This window comes from Ursus americanus, chromosome 1 (genome assembly GCF_024610735.1).
Source record: "Ursus americanus isolate L20-20 chromosome 1, mUrsAme1.1.p, whole genome shotgun sequence".
Taxonomy (NCBI): Eukaryota; Metazoa; Chordata; class Mammalia; order Carnivora; family Ursidae; genus Ursus; species Ursus americanus.
The window spans coordinates 84,486,356-84,505,067 of record NC_142127.1 but is presented as its reverse complement, the minus strand read 5'-3'; positions in this window follow the sequence as shown (position 1 = coordinate 84,505,067).

Sequence of the window (18,712 nt, the reverse complement as noted above, 5' to 3'; positions counted from 1 at the left end):
AAAATACATGAGGCAAAATCTGATAGAACTGCAAGGAGAAACAGATGAATTTACCATTATAGTTGGAGACTTCAACATCTTCTTTCAGTAATGGACAGATTCAACAGGCAAACAATCAGTAAGGACATAGTTCAATTCCACAGCACCAACAAATAAGTGAATATAAATGACATCTATAGTGTGCCGGGGTGGCTCAGTCAGTTAAGCGTCTGCCTTTGGCTCAGGTCATGATCCCAGGGTCCTGAGATTGAGCCCCACATCCAGTTCCCTGATCAGCCAGGTGTCTGCTTCTCCCCCTCCCTCTGCCTCTCCCCTTGGCTTGTAATCTCTCTCTCACTCAGTTTCTCTCTCTCTCATTCTCAAATAAATAAATAAAATCTTCTAAAAAATTAAAAAAATTTTAAATAAATGACATCTATAGAGTACATCATCCAAGAACAGAAAAAAGTATTTTCAAGCTCACATGGAACATACAGCAAGGTAGACCACATTCTGGACCATAGAATATACCTTAACGTCGGGGCACCTGCGTGACTCAGTCGTTAAGTGTCAGCCTTCCCCTCAGGTCCTGATCCCAGCGTTCTGGGATTGAGTCCCGCATTGGGCTCCCTGCTCAGCGGGAAGTCTGCTTCTCTCTCTCCCACTCCCCCTGCTTGTGTTCCCTCTCTCACTGCCTCTCTCTCTGTCAAATAAATAAAATCTTAATATATATATATATATATATATATATATATATATATATATATATATTAACGAATTGGAAAGAACAGAAATCATACAATGTCTGCTCTCAGACTACAATAGAATTACTCTAAAAATCAGTAACAAAAAGATAGAGCAAAATCCCCAAATACTTGAAGATTAAGCACCACATTTCTAAATAGCATGTATATCAAAGAAGAAATCTCAAGAAAAATTAAAAAATACTTTAACTAAATGAAAATAAAAATACAAATTATCAAAATTTGTGGGATACAGTGAAAATGGTGCTTAAAGTATGAAAAAATTCATAGCATTGATTAGAAATATTAGGAAAGAGAGAACATCTAAAAATCAATAATCTAAGCTTCCAGCTTAGAGAGTAAGAAAAAGAAAAGGAAATTAAATCCACAGTGAGCATAAGAAAAGAAATAATATAAATTAGAGCATAAATCAAAGAAACTGAAAAGAGGAAAATCCATTGAGGAAATCAATGAAACCAAAGAACCAAAAGCTGGTACTTTGAAAGAACAGTAATAGCCAGGAGAACTAAGAGAAGAAGACAGATGATGCAAATTACTAATATCAAAAATGAAAGAGGGGATATTACTACAGATCTCATGGACATTAAAAGAATAATAATTAAGGAACATTATGAACCACCCTACCCCCACACATTTGTTAATCTAGGTAAAATGGGCAAATTCCTTGAAAGACACTATCTGCCAAAGCTCATAAAGAAGAAATAGACAATCTGAATAGGCACATATATTTATTAAAGGAACTGAATCAATAATTAATAACCTTCCAAAATAGAAAGCACCAGGCCCAAATGGATTCACTGGTTAATTCTACCAAACATCTAAGGAAAAAATTATACCAATTATCTATAATTTCTTCCTGAAGACTGAAACAGGGAATACTTCCTAACTCATTCTATGAGTCCAGCATTACTCTTATGCCAAAAGCAGGTATAGACATTACAAGAGGGGCGCCTGGTTGGCTCAGTTGTTAAGTGTCTGCCTTCAGCTCAGTGTGTGATCCCAGGACCCTGGGATCGAGCCCCACATCAGGCTCCCTGCTGGGAGCCTGCTTCTTCCTCTCCCACTCCCCCTGCTTGTGTTTCCTCTCTCGCTGGCTGTCTCTCTCTCTGTCAAATAAATAAATAAAATCTTTAAAAGAAAAAAAGACATTACAAGAAAAGGAAGTTACAGACCAATATTTTATAAGAACATAGATGTAATATAATAATCCTCAAGGAAAAAAATATAAGCAAAGCAAATCCAGCAAGGTATAAAAACAATGATATACCATGACCAAGTGGCATTTATTCGATATGCAAAGCTGGTTCAACATTCAAAAATCAAATCAATGTAATCCATCACATCAGCAAGCTACAGAAGAAAAATCACATGTTTATATCAATAGATGCAGAAAATGCCTTTGACAAAATCACACCCCAATTCATGATAAAAACTTAGGAACCAGAAATCAAGGGGAATGTTCCCAACTTGACTAAAAAACATATACAAAAACCTAGAGCTAACATCTTACTTAATGATGAGAAACTATAAGCTTTCTTATTAAGATCAGGAAGAAGTCAAGGATGTCCTCTCTTAACACTTCTTTTTTTTTTTTTTTTAAAAGATTTTATTTATCCATTCGACAGAGATAGAGACAGCCAGCGAGAGAGGGAACACAAACAGGGGGAGTGGGAGAGGAAGAAGCAGGCTCATAGCGGAGGAGCCTGATGTGGGGCTCGATCCCATAACGCCGGGATCACGCCCTGAGCCGAAGGCAGACGCTTAACCGCTGTGCCACTCAGGCGCCCCTCAACACTTCTTTTCAACATTATACTGGAATACCTAGCTAATGTAATAAAACAAGAAAAGGAAATAGTAGTTATACAGTTGGGAAGGAAGAAATAAAACTGTACTTGTTAGCAGATGACATGACTGTCTATGTAGAAAATCTACATAGAGAGAATCAACAAAAATACTCCTGAAAGCAATAGTGATTATAATGAGGTTTATATGTTTACAAGGTAAACATACAAAAGTCAACTGCTTTTCTATATACCAGAATGAATAACTGGGATGTGAAATAAAAAACACAATGCCATTTAATTAGCACCCACCAAAATGAAATAGGTATAAATCTAACAAAATATATACAAGAGGATATTATGTATATAAGGAAAACTACAAAATCCTGGTGAAATAAATCAAAGAACTAAATGAAGGAGAGATATTACATGTTCATAGATGAAAAGACTCAATATTTTCAAGATGTCAATCTTCCTGACTTAATCTATAGATTCAATGCAATCCCAATTAAAGTCCCAGAAAGCTATTTGTGGATATTGACAAAATGACTCCAACGTTTATATGGAGAGGCAAAAGTCCCAGAATCACCAATACAATGTTGAAGGATAAGAATAAAGTTAGAGGACTGACACTACCCAACTTCAGGTAACAAATTGTCCTAGAACAACTGGACATACATATGAGAAAAAAAAAATGAATCCAGACACAGCCTTTACATCTTTCACAAACAACAACTCAAATATTAACTCACAGACCTAAATGTAAAATGCAAAACTAAACCAACAACAACAACAAACAAACAAATAAAAAAAACCCCAAAAAACCAAAAAACAAAACAAAAAATCCCTAGGAAATAACACAGGAGAGACTCTAGAAGACTTAGGGTTTGGTGGAAACTTTTTAGATACAACACAAAAGGCATGATTACTGACAGAAACAATTAGTAAGTTGGACTTCATTAAAATTAAACTTCGTTGAAACTTCTGTGCTAAAGACACTCAGAATAAGATAAGTCATAGACTGGGAGAAAATATCTCTAAAAGATGTATCTCATAAAATACTATCACCCAAAATATACAAGGAACCATTAAGAGTCAACAATAAGAAAACAGATGTTTAATAATGAACAAAAGATCAGAACAGATACCTCACCAAAGAAGATATACAAAGATATAGATGGCGAATAAGCATATGAAAAGATGCTTCATATCATATGTCATTAGGGAACTGCAGATTGAAACAACAAAATATGGGAAACAAACTGAGGGCTTCAGAGGGGAGGGGGGTGGGGGATTGGGATAGGCTGGTGATGGGTAGTAAGGAGGGCACGTATTGCATGGTGCACTGGGTGTTATACGCAAGTAATGAATCACGGAACTTTACATCAAAATCTGGGGATGTACTGTATGGTGACTAACATAACATAATAAAAAATTATTATAAAGGAAAAAGAAACAACAAAATACTACTACATACCTATTAGAATGGTGAATATTCAAAACGTTGACACACCAAATGATGACAAGGATGTGGAGCGACAGGAACTCTCATTCATTGCTGTTGGGAATGCAAATGGTACAACCACTTTGGAAGACAGTCTGGCAGTTTTTTACAAACCTAAACATACTCTTACCATTTGATCCATCAACCACATTCTTTGGAATCTACCCAAAGGAGCTGAAAACTTGTATCCACACGAAAACCTGCACATGTATATTTAAAGCAGATTTATTTGTAATTGCCCAAACTTGGAAGCAATTAAGATGTCCTTCAGTAGGTGAATGGATAAAAAGTGATACACCCAAACAATGAAATAGTATTTGGCACTAGAAAGAAATAAGGTATCAAGCCAAGGGGGGGGGGGGGGCGCCTGGGTGGCTCAGTAGTTAAGCGTCTGCCTTTGGCTCAGAGCGTGATCCCAGTGTCCTGGGATTGAGTCCCACATCTGGCTCCCTGTTGGGAGCCTGCTTCCTCCTCTCCCACTCCCCCTACTTGTGTTCCCTCTCTTGCTAGCTGTCTCTCTCTCTGTCAAATAAATAACTAAAATCTTTAAAAAAAAAAAAAGTATCAAGCCATGAAAAGACATGAAAGAACCTTAAATGCATATTACTAAATGAAAAAGTCAATCTGCAAATACTACTTACTGTATGATTCTAACTTACAATGTTCTGGAAGAGGCAAAACTATGAAGACAGTTATAGGTAGGTGGTTGCCAGGGATTGGGCAGGGGAGGGGTGAAGATAAGGAGCAGAAAGGAATTTTAGGGCAATGAAAACTATTCTGTATGATACTATAATGGTGAATATATCATTATACATCTGTCAAAACCCATAGAGTATACAACACCAAGCGTGAACCCGAATGTAAAAAATGGACTTTGAGTGATAATGATGTGTCAATGTAGTTTCATAAAAGGTAAGAAATATACCATCTTGGTGTGGGATGCTGATAGTGTGGGAGGTTGTGTATGGGAACTCTTTCCTCTCAATTTTGCTGTGAATCTAAAGTTTCTCTAAAAAGAAAGTCTATTTTTAAAATCTGTGCTAGGCATTTGATGAGTTTGAGAGCAGAGATTATGTTTCAAACAGAAAAAAACCCACAATCTTGTGTTAGTGAATGGAATTTTTTTTAAGAATAAATGTAATGTTGAAGCACAGATGAATTTAATTAAAGAATATGCAAGGCAACTTATGTTAAAGCTTTGGAGATTAAGTTACATAAATGTATGTAAAAACTAATAGTGATAATGCAGTCTTAATAGAAATGTTTTGGTAAGTTTTAAGGATCAAAATTTTTACTTTTTTTGGGGGAAGAATGTCTACAGAAAATACTGTTTGAAAACATATTCGGATAAGGCTTAGCCCTGTGTGTGTGTATACTTTTCCATTTAGAGTTCATTTCTGCACAAATGCTAAGAGGAGAATGGGGTGGTGATCTGGCTTTTGTCCTCTCACCAAGAAATGGGGTAGAGGCTCTGGCACCTTAGAAGCCCTCACCATGGTAGGGTTGTTGAGGGTGGGTCTGAATGAGAGCATCTGGGCAGTCCAACCAGCTAGCTGACTATGCTGGGACAGAGCCTAGGTCTAGGTCTGGCTAATCAGGCCTTGCCTCTAGGTGTGTTCTGGTTGTCTGTGCGCCCTTGCTGGTGTCTGCATGGTTTGCAGGGGCACCGGGGGGCGTAAGGAGACCCTCAGCTCTGGTGCTGGGTAAAGGCTCTGTGATGCATGGCTCAAGGTCAATTATTAAGTTTGCTCCTCCAGTATATCTGACTTCACACATGGGTCAGTGGAGAATTGCCCACGTTGTAAAAATGGCTAGGAGGTGACACAGGCACACTGGCAGTAGAACGGAAACTGAGGTAGCACCTGGGAAAAGGGCACAGAAGGTTGCCCCGGAGCAGAGAGGCACAAGGACATGCGTGAGAGAGCCAGGTCAAAGCTTGTTTCCTTGAGTCACATCTGCTATCCTGGGGCTGCCTTCTGCCCACTGGGCCTGAAAGTCTGCGGGCGGGGCCGTTCCCGATCCATCAGCCCACGGGGGCTCCACAGGGGAGGTCCACGCACCAAACATCACACAGATGAGCACGCAGCAGCTGGGAGAGGCGGTCCTAGTGCGCACCTTCTCACTGCCAGTGCTGCTCCACGTGCCGGAAGCAGAAATGTAGGTCTAGCACAACAAAGCTGTGCCTACCGGCTTCAGCCGAGGTGGAGTAGACCAGCCTCGATCACAGCCTCTCCAGATCCTTCTGGTAGCTCCTCCAGAAGTCCTGTCCATTCCTGGCAAGACCCCAGAGGCAGGAGTCCGGGACACCCATGTCCAGGCGTGCTCGCCGACTGCAGCTCCTCCAGACGTCCTCTATACGTACTGGGTACGCACGCGGGAGGAAGCAGAAACGCGCGAGGTGGTGGGCGGAGCAGAACTGGTGGACCCGGCTATAGCGAGTGCCAGTGTGCCTGCCGTCCCACCTGCCGTCCTCCCGCCACACGTCCCACTCGAATCTCAGGTCACCCTTGGCCTTCAGCCGTCTGGCTGGGAGCAGAGAGTGTGCCGGATTACCAGGTCCTTGTGTAGCCCGCTGGACCGAGTTGCCCATGACAATCACATGCTGGTGGTGCCGCAGCTGCAGGACTTCGCAGGCTCACAGATGAGCCACAGTGAATGGGGCATGGCGGACGGCCTAGTTCCTGCTTTTCCTCAGGCAAGGTAGGAAAAGGAGTCAGGGGAAGGGCAGATGTGCACCTGAAAGAGAGGCAGTGGGTTGGCAAGTGTGTTACGTGGGTTTGTGCAAGACATGATCTTTGGACCGTGGGGCCCAGAACGGGATCTTTGGACCATTGAGACTCCTGTGCTGGTTCAGGCTCCACCTGGTGGAGCGGAGGTGCAAAACCCCAGAGGGAACCTTCTCCGCTCAAGTGTGGAGTGAGTGTTCTCAGGGTTCTCATTCAGTGGATCCCAGAGTGTGAGAGCTTTCAAACACCTCGGGTTTGGCCTGCTATCAGTCTGCACTATTGGGCGCATCCAGTCTACTGCACACTCTTTGTTTTATCAGTATCTCACTAATGGGCCCACCGTTGCATCTGGGATTCCTCTTTGCTTCTGGTTCCTGCTTTCTGTATGCATTTCCGCCTGTTTGAGAATTTCTTCATTGCTGTCTTGGTACTCCTGAGCCACCTCTTGTACTCGCGGCATTTGGGGCATGTCTCCATAGGGGGAGAGATGACATTCCTAAGGGAGAACGTGGTGGGGATTGATCTACTACCAAGATTTCTAAGCAGTGAGTGGACCAATACTCAGGTCCTGACCATCTACTAGAGGGTTCGACTCTATTTTTTTTTCTTTTAGTTAAACTACTATTGTCATCATATTGTGGATTCTCATGCATTTGTAGGAAATTATATAAAAATATTCCCACGTACCATTTGCTCACTTTCCCCCAGTGGATAACGTCCTGGAGAATTGTCATACAGTGTCGCAGCCAGGATGTGGACCTCCATATATACAGCTCATTTCCTCACTGCAAGGATCCCTCTGATTGCCTTTTCATCACTCTTGTCACCTCCCTCTGCCCCATCCCCCTAATGCCTGGAAACTACTAAGCTATTCCCCATTTCCAGAATCCTGCCATTTCAAGAATTCTCTATAAATGGAAATTGTACAGTATGTATCTTTGGGGAGTTATTTCCTTCAACATCATTCTCTGGAAATTCATTGAGAATGGCCACTTTATAAATCCTAACCACCTGTGTTCTGCATTGGGAAGTGAGTTTCCCAGTGGCACAAATGTGTCAATACTCTGTCTCTTTTTTATTTGCTGAATAATATTTATGGTATGGGTTGCCACAGTCAGTTTAACCATCCCCCCTTTAAAAGGACATTGGGGTTGCCTCCTGTTTTTGGCTATTGCAAAACATGCTGCTCTGAACACTCCTGTACCGGTTTAGGCAAGAACCTAGGTTTTTATTTGTCTGGGAAGTGTAGAATTGTGATTCCTGGGTTTTTGATGGTTGCAAATTTAGTGCTTTATGAAATGCCTAGAATGTTTTCCAAAGTCACTGTACCATTTTACATTCCCACCAGCAGTGTATGAGTGATCACTTTCTTTCTCTAGGGCCTTCAAAGTCTCTTACCTTCACTACAAACAAAAGTGTGGTTTATATTGGTTTAGCAATTTACCTAAAATCAATTGTTTGTTCTTACTACCAAGAAATTGAATATTAATTATTCAGTAATGCATACCTGAAATTTTTATTTTATGAAAACAAAGTGATTTATTTGTATATTGCATTTTATTTTATTTTTTTATTTCTAAGATTTTATTTATTTATTTGAGAGAGAGAGCAAGCAAGAGAGAGCATGGGGTGGGGAGGAGCAGAGGCAGAGGGAGAAGCAGACTCCCCACTGATCAGGGAACCCCATATGGGGCTTGGGCTCCATCCCAGGCTCCATCCCAGGACCCTGAGATCATGACCTGAGCCAAAGGCAGATGCTTAACCCACTGAGCCACCCAGGTGTCCCCACTGTATATTGCATTTTAACGGTGATAACTAAATAATAGAATAAAGTCAATTTAGAATAACTTATATAAGTACCTACTGTTAATACTCTGTTATTTTATGGACATGCTACCCTTTCTCTGTGGGAGATTTTCTCACTTTCAGCTTAAAATGAAGAAAAATATTTTTAAACCAATTTATGATGATCTCTTAAAGAGGCCCCTGTAGTGCATCTTAAAAACACATATGTATGCACAGCTAAAGAAGTATTATATTTATTAGGCTATCACTGTAGTTTTTATATGCCTAAATTTTAATTACAGGAAATTAAAATTTTAATCTACTAAGAGGAAAGAGATCGGTTTCATTTTTTTTCTTAAGGAGCTTAGTTTTTTTGCAAAGATAAAGAGCTTGGCTTTGTCTTCAGAGCACAAGTGATATACTGTTATTCAGAGCACAACTGAAATAAATACTCTCTAAGTTTTTAAGAAGAGTTTTCATCTACTTGGTTGTTTATTCACATTGATTTTAAAAATCCATTAACTGACAGATTTGCATTTCCTTTTGTGTTGTATAAATACAACTTTGAAAGACATTCCTTTGTATTGTAGTCCCTATTATAAGTACAGAAACATATCAGTTTAGGACCAGTGAATGTTAAGCAGATAGAAAAAGATGTGAACATTTATTTTATTTAACTCATTTTCCAATAATAACCATTTTTCAACTATTTTGTTTCCGATCCCAGAATTCTTTATCAGTAATATAAATCTCTGCACCATGTTCAGTTTAAAGTAGTCTATCATATGACCCTATTCTATAATATTTTTCTTTTTTAGTATTCTTTAAAATCACAAATATAATAGATGAGCTTAAGAACTTTTAAATAGAGATGCATAAATAAATAATCAAAATCTTTACTCCTACTTATTCTTGAGAATTGGTTGTGTATCCACTGAGACCTCTCTTTATACCTTTACAAACAATATTTTTCAAAATGTATATACTCACACGTTCTGTTACATTTAATTTGTCATTCCTCATATTATCTTGTAACTAACTTTTTCATGTAACCTTCTGTGACAAACATCTACCTTGGATCAAGCTCCTTAGAAAACATGGTAGTCTGCAAGGCAGATGTGTTTCCTTGTTCAATTATGACATTCTTATACAGGGGGTAAGGGTAAACTCAGACTCAAGTCCATCCCAGGAAGTGAGGAAAAGAGGAATTTTTCTTGCCTTGTACCCTTCTGCATCCTGTCTGTCACTGGTTAGAATTTGTCCCATAGAGCTTTAACTCCTCTGTAACTGGGTTGGGTTATCTAGACCCTTTAGCTACTGCTTGGGAAACCCAAGTGGAGCATTTCATCCATGTCAGGAAGCAGTGGTTGGAGCCCTATACTTAAGGCATGTGACTGGACAGGTATGTGAAGAGCTGTTAGGTTTTATCTTCAGGTCTCATCACTACTTGCTCTGTATTCCTAAGGAAGAGGAATAAGAGTTAGTTGTCTTGCCTTTTCCAGTGTGATTCTATAATTAATTACTCTCGTATTTGTGTACAGTGTAGTCGAGCTCTTTGTAATTATAACTCTGAGCATGGAGTACCTTTGAGAATCCTTTGGAAAATCAGACCCCTTTACCTTTCTACTTAGGATATTTGAGATAAATAATTGAATACTACATCTGAAACTAGTGATATACTGTAAGTTGGCTAATTGAATTTAAATAAAAAAAAATAAAAGGATATTTGAGGCCATAGTTTCCCTGCTGTGATTTCCCCAATGAGCAGATCTTGTCTGCTTTGTCTCTTCTGGTCTTTTCTCAAACTATCATCAGAATCTCTCTCTTTTTTTTTCCCACTGCTACTCATTTTTTTCCTCTGTAACTTTAGCATGACCAGGAACAAGAGGAAAATAGGGAATTGTGCTGTTCTCCCATCTGGAACTGAATACCATTCATTTAATTATTTGATTATAGAAATGAGTATATGATCTTGCACAATTAACTTTACCTTGCTAAGACTGTTTCTGCAAGGTAATGTTGGTGGCATGGGTATCAGGAAAATTAATGGTTTCTAAGGTGATTTTTACCTCATTACAATGTATGACTCTATGAATCTATGATTAGAGTTACAACAAGTTGTTAGCTCGTTATATTAACAGAAACTTGTTTTTTTTTTTTTTTTAATCTTAATGGTCTTTTCAGCCCTCTGACCCTCCAAATACCTCCCCATACTTCAGCTATATAGAAATAGTAATGGAAGGAAGGAAGGAAGGAAGGAAGGAAGGAAGGAAGGAAAGAAGGAAAGGAAGGAAAGCAGAATGAAAAATAAAAAAAAAAATTAAGGCCACAGGCTATTTTTATGTTTCTAATTTGGGTCTATAATCTGATTGTTTTGTCTTTCTCTTAGCTTTGAAGCTTGGCGTATAACACTGCTTCATTTTCTTACCTTTGTCCAATCAATAGTAGATTTCGGGGCGCCTGGGTGGTGCAGTCGTTAAGCATCCCAGCGTTCTGGAATCGAGCCCCACATCAGGCTCTTCCACTAGGAGCCTGCTTCTTCCTCTCCCACTCCCCCTGCTTGTATTCTCTCTCTCACTGGCTGGCTGTCTCTGTCAAATAAATAAATAAAATCTTTAAAAAAAATAGTAGATTTGATTAAATGTTGGCATCAAAGTATCTTAATTACTTCCATGTCATGAAATAAAAATTTCCAATTAAATATCAGGATTTTATTTATTCATAAAATAAGGAGAATGACATAGATGTAGGGGAGATAAAACTTACTTGAGATGGGCAAGAGACATAGATAAATGTTTATGCCCCCTCCTCAAAGAAATAACAATTTAAGATTATTAAGACAGGCCTGAGCCCAAATATTACAAAGTATTACTTGGTGGGGAAAGACAAGTATACTATGTACAAGATGTAGAAAGATCCTCACATTACAAGTATTGGGCACATTCTGTCTGTAAATTATAATAGAATTACTACTAAGCTTTTCTGGGTTTAAAAGTTAACGTTAGGGGTGCCCGGGTGGCCCAGTCGGTTAAGGGTCTGCCTTTGGCTCAGGTTATGATCCCAGGGTTCTGGGATCAAGCCCTGAGTCTGGCTGCCCGCTCAGCGGGGAGCCTGCTTCTCCCTCTCCCTCTGCCGCTCTCCCTGCTTGTGCGCTTTCTCTCGCTTTCTGTCTTGCGCGTGGGAGCGTGCGTGCACGCACATACTTCCTCTCTCTCAAATAAATAAATCTTAAAAAAATAAAAAAGTTAAAGTTACTCTCCATTTAGGAGTTAGAAACTAAACCAGTAAGAGGGTAATTAACATAAGGAAGAAAACTGATAAGAGCCTTAAGAAGAGACGAGGATTGAAGATTTAGAGAAGTTAGTAGGTAAAGAGATGAGCTCATTGGCTGGAGAGGCCTTTTCTGACCTCCTGTCCTAGTTCTGTCTCTTATTCCATCGCTTGAGCTCCTTCCCCTGCTTTACTTATTTTCACAACATTTGCCACTCTGTGACATTTCAGTAGTTATTTGTTTATTATCTACCTATCCCATCAGAATTTATTCTCCATGAGGAAGTGGCTTCTGTTTGTCGTTGTATCTTCAGTCCTTAGGACCATGTTGCATATGTGACTAGTTCCCAGTAAATAGTTATTGAATGCAAAAAAGAATGAACTACAGAAGTGATTTTAAAAATACTTTAAACACCCATCTAATGCTGGAAGCGCCTGAATAAAACATCTGCTAAAATAACACATCTACACTACGTTACTATGTCGTTCATTTTTAGTTATGGGGAAACTTCTGCTTTCCATGGCAGTCCATTTTGTCCTCAGAAAATTTGTCCATTAAAAACATGTTTCAGTGATGAAAAGAAAAAAAGATCTTGTTTTATTCTTTGAGCAAGTAAACTGCAATGGTAATTATTTTACCATATGGCAGTCTTTAATATATTTGGCTATAATTTGGATACCATTACTCTCCTGAGTGGCTCTCAATCTCTGTAATTATTATTACTAAGGAATGATTTCTGTTCTGTGTTAGTGCATGGTTTTTTTCTTCAAAAAGGCATAGTGACACAATAAAAAAAGAGAATTCAGAGGTATATAACTGTGGCCTAATGAGAATTTCTTTATACGGTACTAAAGCAAATGCCTGTGGGGAAGTGCTCCCCTTCCCTTCCAAAAAACAGAGAGCCTTTGGTTCTAGGGTCCATTCTTCCGCTGGAGTCTTAATTTTGCAAATTCGGGAGGAGGAACTAAGGAGGCAAGAGTTGCTTTATCCACTCACATGTATCTTTGATGTCATCTATGTTTCTTGCTCTTCTTTTCTTTGCTGATTGAGCAATTTCAATATTGTCACATTCAAGTTATCATTTACATCAGTTATTAAAGCCAGATCAGTTTTTTGTGGTTGATCTTAGTTTATAAGTCTTGTCTCCTATGCTAGTTACTCTCCTTAGAGAACATCACAAGTCACATATGACATTCAAAATAACCCCAAATTTCCAGGTGTGGTTTGATAAACACAATTCCAGGCTTGGATTGTCACCTCCTTTGTTCAATTAATGCGGCCTGAAACGTAATCTGCTTTTGTGGAGAATCCATCACACTCCTGACTCACCTTGACTTTACCTTTGATGTGTATTTTCTCTTGTGTCCCAAACCTATGTCACTGGCTTTCTGAACTTGAGAGCAGATCCCAAGATTTACAACTATTAGATTTATTCAGTTGCTCCAGCTGGCCATTTTTTTTTTTTTTTTTTATCCCATTGCTACAGTTTGTCAAGATCTTTCTGGATTCTAATTCTTTCATCCTGGTTAGTCACTGCCCTGTTCAGCAATCTATAAACCAGGCTTTGATAAGCAGTTCTTCTCTATTTGCAAATCAGTAGTAAAATTGCTGAACTGGATGGGATGGAGGAAAGGAACTGTGATGCCCATACAACTCCCTTCAGGTTTTCATTTATCTATTTTTTTTTAATTATGATATGTTACCATAAAGAAGATGTAGTTCATTTATCTAATTTTCAGCAGACTTGAGTTATATTTGTTTAACCTGTTATCGAGCTGCATAATTATCTTTGCTCTAGGCCATATTTCTCCATATTGTCCAAAAGGATCTCCTGGGAACTTGTGTCAAACACTTTCCTAACGTCCTTATAGACAAGGGGTACCAGATTTTACCGATTTAATGGTATAGTAACTTCATAAAGGTGTGTAGGATATTCGCCCTGACTCTTCCAGCTCACCTCCACCCTGCTTTGTGCCCCCGGAATCTGTCCTCCATGCATTATATGAACTGGTTAACTAGATTCCATTCTCCTACCCTGGTAGCAGTTGTACAAGGGCAGGAAAAGAATGAGATTAAGGTATGTATTTTTCCAGATCCCTCTCTTTGCAGCCACAGGTAATCAGTGGCTTAGTATAAGTGGCTTAGTCTTTCTACCAACAGCTCTCCTTCAGCTAAAGATACAGCTACAACTCTTTTCAGGTTCTCCAAAATGTTTCCCTTCTTTCTGCTTGAAACCTAAATGTGAGAGATGGTTGCATGGGTTTGCAGCCTGTGTGGTCAACAGGGCCCTATGCTTGGTTTAATGCTCTTTTGAAAAGTCTTGAAATTTTTAATAAATTATGAATAAAGTGCTCTGCATTTTTATTTTGCTCTTGGCCCTGCAAATTGTGTAGCCAGTCCTGCCTTGGGTGGTACTAGTCCTCCACAGGTACTTCACTATCCCTGTAAACTTCCTTTAACTGTAGCCCATGCTCTTGAAGAGTCCCCTTTATAAATTCTCCTGTGTTTCCCTCTGATTGCATGTGTTCCATGCCAGGACCCTGACTGTACAGAAAGAAATTAGAAGACTTTGATTTATTGGCTCCTACTGATCATTGTTTCATTAGGTTTCCTGAACGTAAAGCTGTATATAAAAGACTCTAAAATCTTAGCTGAAATCAGTGTAACTCTTACCTCTAATTTTTCAAATCTGTTTTCTTCCCAGTTTGTGAAATTGGTTGGTATTTGCCTATCTCCAGTTTTATTCCCCTTAATTGTTCTTGACAGCCCCTCAAAGTTCACTGGCAGTGTTTGGTTTAATGATCTAGTTTGCAAGTTCCTTAGAGACCTTTAGAGATAATTCAAGACCAGAAGCTTACCTATCCTTCCTGTATTAGAACTTGAAAGAATTCCCTCTGAACGGTATGGATATGTTTTGTCTTTTCTCAGTCCAAAGAAAAGTCTGCTTTCTCTTTTCTCATCAGTCTTGATGGCCTCCAACAGAGCACATTTTCTTTCTTACCTTCTATTGGCTCTGATCAAAGCATAAAACTTGATTGATTGATTGATTGGTAAACCACAATTTATTTGGTACCATAGGCTTCAAGAATCTATCAATTCTGTGTCACTCTCTAATAGGAATTCTTAGCTATGTTTCTTTCATCGCTCTAAGAAGGAAGAATTCTTTATTATTCTTGCATCTTTAGGGCTAGGCTTTTGACGTTTAGATTTGGGTCTTTAGAAAAAGAAAGACCATATTGATTTTTAATAGAAAAGCCATGGAAAAAGAAGGGGTTATAGGCATTCAGTTCGGACTAAAAAGTGGAAGGGTTTTAGGGAACAGTTAAAGGTAAGAATCCAGAAAGATGGTTAGTGTTACGGAAGCACCTGCGATAAAAATGGATGAAGAGTAAAGAGACGGTATATGTAATTTTCAAAGAGCATGTCTCAAGAGACTTCTATAAAGATCTGAAGTACTTTTCCATGATTTGTTGGCAGTTGTGGGGTTGCATATACCACCAGCAGCCATGAGTTGGACCAGTGATGTTTGGATTATATATATATATATCCCTTCAAAATCTGAGCTCAACAACCACATTGGTTTCTGTAGAATATCTGGACTTTTTCTTCCTCTGTGGCTTCATTTGCAATTGCACAGTTAGAATTACATTTATGTGAACTCCTGGAATCCTCTTAATATCTCCTGGAATTGACTCAGTATTTCCTGGCATAAAAAATCAAGCCTATCCTTTTTTTTTTTTTCCTAAGTTAATATTTAATCAATTTAAAATTTTTTAGCCGATATTTTAAATTTGCTTTACTCCCTCTACTGTTTCTCCAAAGGCCCACACTTAGTTTGTTTCAAATCATGGAAATGCTCCTGTCAAAACAGAGTGACTGACTCCTTTCACTATCAATTGAAGAATGTCATCTTATAGTGGTACTTACCAATCGCAGACTAAGTAGATGTCCTGTTATTGGTAGTAGCTAGGCTTTTCTGTGGACTAATAGAAAATACCAAAGCTCTGTGTGACCATTTAAATTATGTGTGCACAAAGATAAAATGCTATTTTAACTGTTGTTTACTTTTAGTAAACAGTGTTTCTTACCTCCTGGAAGAGTAGCATCTAATAAGATGGTTATCTCTAGGTAACCATTCTATATTGACACTGTAGGGTAAATTGAAGACACAAAAATGATCCATGACTCATTTTATTAGCTAAGCAATATATCTCCACTGGAAGGTTTCCCGTTTTTTTGTATCATCTGCTTCGCTTTCTTCTTCAAGCCACTGGGGCTGTGAACCTTCATTTCAATCACTGATGCATTCTGGTTGTGCTTAATTCAGGAACCAGATTTCGGCTATGGGTGCCTTTGTGTTGGTTGCTTAAGACATTCGTGCCTGTGTGTGGGGACGTGCCAAATTGAGATTATAGTTACTCCTCTATTTGGGTTTTATATTTACATTTTTTTAAATGACTACCTTAAAGTCTTGGTCACTATTTCTGCAGCTATATTTCATGAGATATTCATCCTGGCAGGTTTTGTTTTCAGAATAAAATACCAGTGTGTATCCTCTACTCCTTCCTTGAAAATTACATGTGCATTCACATAATAAAGAACCTGAAAAGTACCACTAAACATATATTTGCTTAACTTTGTTTAACCCAAGGATTCCCAAATTTATGTTGAGAACCAAAACCACTTACACCTATAAGTTTATTGTCTGTATTCTAACAGGACTGTGCTATAACCATTTTCATTACATGGTTTTACTCTTTAGGAAACTTGCTCAGTAAGTTAAAGTTGCAAATAACTTTGTTGTTCATATTAGGAACTCCCAGAAAATCCATTTGTTGAAATACTCCATTTATCCTCGTCAGAGCAAATACCCTTTCTCAGGATAATATAGCATCAAAGAAGAGCTTGCTCTTCAAGATTCTCTTTGAAACCAAATCCATGCTGTGTTAACCAATCCTATTATATCATGAACCTTCTGCAATCCTAGTCAGACCCCCACTTTAACCAGATCCCCCAATTTCATAAATATCTCCACTTTGTCTTCCCTACTTTGAGTTGCCATTAAGACTGTCAAAGTAGCGTTTTTCTTACCACAGTAAGCAAGAAACTCAACCTCGCTTTGTCAACAGAGTGTTTCAGGGAATCAGCATTTGACAGGGTGATCACAGCATACTCTTTTCACGTAAACCTATTTACATCTAGCGGAACCATTGTTTCAAAGAATATATTTGAGGACATGTAGACTCACAGAATTGTGAAGAAATATTCAGCGCCCAAGAAACCTGGGTCCAAACTGTCAAAAATCACCTTTCTTCAAATTACATGAGACTTCTTCAGGAATTTTCCCTGTCGCCTGTTTATAGATACTAAGAGAGGGTAGTTCTTTCTTCATGTGTTTCCTGTCTGGATAATTTAACACCAGGATACAATTTTCTTTTCAATCATCACTGAGACGAAATTCAGGTTTTCTTCCTTCTGTGTGCTCCCACGTGTTGGGCGGGTCTCAAAAGTTTATGTCCAGAATTTATTTGGAAGAGAACGAGTGAGATTAAGATCTTGGAAGGGTCTTCTGATTAACAAGTGTTATGTGATAAATCTATTAACAGATATGACATAACAGGCCTTATATGAGTGAGGGCAACTCTTGGTCCCATAGCTGCCTGGGACTTCCAGAAAAGCCCCAGCAATTCTAGCCCCCTCCCAGTTAATCTACCAGTAATCTGTTCTGCAAGCTTTACACAGGGAAATAGATCTGGGAGAATTTAAGTGATGCAGGACATTCCCTCTGTCTCACATTCCGATTCCCCCAAATAGGATTACCTGTCATTTTCTGTTTTGTCACCTGCTCATGTCCTCTTGTCTCAAATATGCCCTCCTCCACCCTCACCTCCTACCTCTGCAGAAAATAGGAGTAAGATTCACACTGTTGTGCAATTCTACTGTATCTCATGATTAAAATTTCAAAAATTAAAAACAAAAATTATACATATCTACTTACCTGAATCTCATTTGAACAATGGAGATTTTTTTTTTTTTTTTTTAAACTGCTCAGTACTTCAGAGGTTGTTGTAGTGATCCGGGTCACCTAACAATATAAAGCTTTAAATAAATGCAAACTCCTATTGATATGTGAAGGTAGTGATAAGCATAGGTGCCAATTCATACTCGGGTAGAAGTAATAGGAAAAATGGTTTCCTATCCTTCCACTCTAAATATTTTCGTTATATTAATATGGGTTTCGGTAAAATCTTAGCTTAAGAGAACCACTCTCATTTTTGTCGAGCAGCTCAGCTTTAGTTTTGAATTTAATTCATTCAGACTAGAAAACTACAGCAGTGATCAAAGGCATAATTATAACATATTTATAGCCTATTATTATTGTAACATTCTGAAGTAAAGGGCAAAAATTCCACCCAGTGAACTTGTTCTTCCTGTTACTGACACAAGATTGAGACATTTAAATGCTAAGACATGGATCCCTGAGGCAGAACATAAAATATTTATAATGAAGGGAGTATGGACCAATAAATTTCAGTTATGAATGTTTTTAGCTAGAAGAAATAATAAATAACCTTCCACAGGCAGTATTTCAGTATGCATTATTGTACCTCATCACATCAGATTTTCAGGAAACAATAATGATTGCATAGTAGGACACTCAATTACTCTCATGTTTAATGAACGATTAAACTGTTAAGCTTTGATTAAGATATAAGAGCCTCCCTAATTTGACTGTGAGATGTGGTTTGCTTGGCAAAATATAGTTTGTGATAGTACTAATAAAGATTGTAATTTATATAATTTCAATCGAAGAAAAGAATAATTTCAGATATAGGTAAGCTGTGAGAAAGAAATATCAAACTCTAGGTTTGGGGAAAGAGGTAAAGAATAGCATTTAACAA